Raw genomic sequence first — 4,357 nt, 5'->3', positions numbered from 1 at the left:
CATCAGCTTTGGGTGCACTGTGTCTTTGCTTTCAGCCTTTCTGGGCAGCCAGAAGGTCTCACTGAAGCTGTTGCATTACTGGATTTTATAGAAAGCTCTTTTCAGGCCTTGTGATCCAGGAGAAGCAGGTGGTGATTGCACTGGCTCCGGGAGATCACAGAGTCACAGAAACATTAGGATTGGAAGAGACCTCCAAGATCAAGTCCAGCCCTTAACCAAACACCCCTGTGCCCACAAAACCATGGTATGAAGTGCCACGTCATGAAGTGCCATGCTCTTTGAACACTTCCAGGGATGGTGACTCCACCACTTCCCTGAGGAACCTGTTCCAGTGCTTAAAATGCAAGGAGCTGACAAACTCCCTGGGAAAAATTCTGCACCAAGGCGGTGAGGAATTGTTGTGGCTGTGGGTGGATGACACACAGGCTGTGTACAGATCTCCCTGTGCCTGGCAGAGCTTTAACTGCAGATTATCTCTGTCCTCCAGTGAGGAGGGAATCTGGGAATCTTGTCTTCTCTGCATTTGAAAGAGATCCCTTGGCCCATGACCACTGCAAAGTGGGGATGAACCTTTGAGCACTTCTCATTCTCTCTTTTTTTATTATTTTTCACTAGCTGTTTGGTGTGAATCATTTTTCCCTATATTTTGGTTTGATTTTCCCCCAAAGGCCATTTTGTCTTACCCAGAGGTGTCAGTAGAAGCACTGGGAGAGCAGCAGGGGGTTTCCTCCCACCTAAACATCCAGTGTGGCTGAGCAAGTGCCCCGATCCCTTAGCACAGTTTATGGATTTTAGGGATTTCTCTGGCCGTGGGTGTAGAGTTCAGCTCTGTAGGGAAGCAGGGTTTGAACGAGGGACAGCTCTTGGTGCAAGAGGAAACTGCACTGGGAGGGTGATGGTGCAAACTGGAGCTGCCTTTGACAGCTGCATTCACCCTTTCTCCAGGATGCAAAAAAACCATTTCAGATTTGTTTTTTAAAAAATATTGTTCAAACCACAATATCTTGTTTGGAATAATGGATTGAGCATGTTCATTATGGGACAACTGGAAAATAAATAACTTTAGGGGATTTTTCCCCACTCTGAATTCTGCAGTCCTACCAATATTTCTCCTCTGGGCTGAGGCTCAAGGCTGCCATTTGATCCTTGTGGATGTCAAATTTCAACATCAGTGTAAATTGTATTGCTAAGTCTAAAACCTCTTTAAACATGGGAACATTTTCACTGGCTCTTGCTCAAACTTTCCCTCCCTCGATTAAATTATTTATTTGTAGTTTCCCACATGACTTAAGAACTGGATTAGTTGAGGCCTTCGCTAGAACTGATCTGGAGGCAGAAATGCAACTCTGAGAACGTGGTCCTTGGGTTCAGGGCATGACCACGGGCATCTCCATGGTCCAGCCTGCTGGGCCACAAAGTTCACTGTTGTTTATAATGAAATAAATGATTTCTCTGCCCAGCTTGATACAACCCTTGGAAGGAGACCCAGGAATGAAAAGCATGTCAGAGAAATGCACAGAGCCCAGGATGGTCTTTAAAAATAGAAATGGTTTCTGAAGTTTTCAGGAAAATATGAAAAAACAAGTTTTTCATGGATAAACAGGATGACACCTTTAAATCTCCTAAACAGAGCAATAAAAGGGTGCCTGGTTCTGGATTGGGGCAGGTCACAACTTTAAAGAGCAGGAGTTCTCCCTGAGCAAATCCAGGGGACCAGCCTTGTTACGGCTCTTGTGGCAGAGCAACACAACCTTCCCTGGATCTCTGGAAGAAGGTGGAGCATTTCCATCTCACAGGTAAACAGAAGGGACCCACCGGGACCATCCAGCCCAACCCCTGGCCCTGCACAGACACCCCAACAATCCCCCCCGGCCCTCAGAGCGTTGTCCAAACGCTCCTGGAGCTCTGGCAGCCCTGGGGCTGTGCCCACTGCCCTGGGGAGCAATGAAGATGAGGAGGTGCCTTTCCTCCCTCCCTCCCTCCCACACTTACCAAGGCTTCAGAATATGGGTATAAACCACTTTGCCCTCTTTGCCTCTCTTGTCAAGCTCTATTTTTGAAAAGCTCTGTTTTCAGCAGAGAAAAAGATGATGGGTGATGGATACAAAGGGATTTAGGGCCCAGGCCCACGGGGAAAATCATTTTTGCACCATGTTTAAGAAGCATCATCAGTGTGCTTGGTGCTCTGCATTGCAGGAGGGTCACAGGGAGAGGAGCTTTTACATCAGTATGAAGGATAGATTAAGAATTCAGCAAAACATATCCTGAGCATTTGTTGCTTTTGCAGGGAGATGAGAGACATTAAAGTTTCAAAGGATCATTTCCATCCCTCCCAGGCTCAGCTAAGCCAAAATCAGGAGCCTGATTGCAAAAGGGAACTTGAACCACAAAGATCTTTTTGGGTCTTGCTCAGCAGTTTCATACAAAAGCAAAATAAAAGATAAGCTGGAATGAGGGACAGGGTAAGGAGATGTAGAGCCACAACAGTCTAGAGACAAATTCACTTTCAGTAAAACACATCTGCCCATTTTCCAGTATCTTGGGTTACAGCAACAATAACTTGTGCTGGTTTATTGGGTTGCAGATTACTGGGAACCCTGCTGACTCCTGTTTCTTTAGCCTTACTGTGACACACACACAGAGGAAAGACAAGAAATTCCTGCAGGTCATTCCTCATGCGGAGAAAATACATCAGCCCACCAAAACTCACTCTTTTGGGACAACAGAGCTGTGAGGCAACAGGCTGAACAGAGGTGAACAAAGTGCCCACCTCCACCAGACAAAATGTTTCAGGCTTTTGAGCCCTTTTCTAATTCAGAAATGACCTTTTACATCACTGGTTTGGATCACTTTGGTGGATTCAGTATAGGAAGTCTATTGGAAAATGAGCAGGAAAAAGGGACTTGTGCAAAGACAGAGTAGGAAATCTCACAAATCTGGACTGCAATTCATGGAACTCAAGATGCAAAATATGTTAGTTCCTAGGTATTTATTCTTAAAAATGGTAACTTTCCAGTCCCCCCAGCAGATCTCTGTTGTTACTATTACTGTTGAACAATGTTCCTGTTCCTCCCCAAACCATATTTATGATGTTTCCAGCCAGCTCTGCAATCACTGAGCTCTGGAGACATAATTTGATCATCCTGCTGATGTATGAAGAGATGAAGCAGCTCTGACTGGAAATACCTGGCAGCCATTTCAGATTTGTTCATCAATGAACTTCACAAAGCCTGTAGGGTTCACAAAGCTCTAAATCCCATTACTGGGTGTTTCCTGTCTCTGATTGCTCTGCATTAAAAATGTTTCCAGGGTGCAACTCTGACCATTGCTATTTTCTCTGCTTCTCATTGCCTGTTATTTGCTATAGGTGCTATGGGGTGTTTGTATTTCATATAGGCTGGGGTAGATGTTCCAAAAAATCATCTCTCAGCAACATTTTGGAAATAAACAGGAATATCTTTGCAGGAGGTTCAGGACCCACAAGGCTCCAGTGAGATTTGAACTCACGACCCCTGGTTTACTAGACCAGTGCTCTAACCCCTGAGCTATGGAGCCTCTGAAATTTGGGTGCTTTTGCCTTTACAAACATTTCATATAATAATTTTCTCTTAACTCTGCAGTGAAATGGAACCTGCACTGATGGAATGTGCTGCTCCAGGGATTTTCCATTCTCTTTCCAAGTTGCACCAACAGAAACAGTGGAGTCACAAAACTACCAGGTCAACCCAAACCTGGATTTTCTCTCCTTCAGCTCATTCCTGTGAGGACATCCAGAGGGATGGCTCCCTTTTCCCTGGCCAAGTAGACTGGGAAGTTTACAAACAAGAACCAATGATCTCTGGCCTCTTCATGGTTGTTGCACTAATTTATCAAAGAAGGAAAGAAATACAGGCCACAAAGATTCTCTGAGGGCAGGAGCCTCTCTCACATGAGGAAAGGTTGAGAAAAATGGGATTATTCAGCCTAGAGAAGAGAAGGCTCCAGGGTGACCTAAATGTGGCCTTCCAGGGCCTAAAGGGGTTCCAAGAGAGCTGGAGAGGGACTGGGGACAAGGGATGGAGGGACAGGACAAGGGGGAATGGCTTCCCACTGCCAGAGGGCAGGGTTAGATGGGATATTGGGAAGGAATTCTTGGCTGTGAGGGTGGGGAGGCCCTGGCCCAGGTTGCCCAGAGAAGCTGTGGCTGCCCCTGGATCCCTGGAAGTGTCCAAGGCCAGGTTGGACAGGGCTTGGAGCAACTTGGCATAGTGGAAGGTGTCCCTGCCCATGGCAGGGGGTGGAATGAGGTGAACTTTAAGATCCCTTTCAACCCAAATCAGTCTATTCCATTCCTTCCCATTGGGAATCAGCTGTGTAT

The 4,357-nt window shown here is 46.1% G+C and overlaps 1 non-coding gene across 1 annotated transcript; it reads right to left on the bottom strand.

The window, feature by feature from the left end:
* Positions 1 to 3,482: 3,482 nt before the first annotated feature.
* TRNAT-AGU lies at positions 3,483 to 3,555 on the bottom strand. The gene has a single exon. It is a non-coding gene; the product is annotated as a tRNA-Thr (tRNA).
* Positions 3,556 to 4,357: the final 802 nt, after the last annotated feature.

This window comes from Pipra filicauda, unplaced genomic scaffold, assembly GCF_003945595.2.
Source record: "Pipra filicauda isolate LSUMZ 115617 unplaced genomic scaffold, ASM394559v2 scaffold333_size800053_pilon, whole genome shotgun sequence".
Lineage (NCBI taxonomy): Eukaryota > Metazoa > Chordata > Aves > Passeriformes > Pipridae > Pipra > Pipra filicauda.
This window is presented reverse-complemented; position numbering and strand designations above follow the sequence as displayed.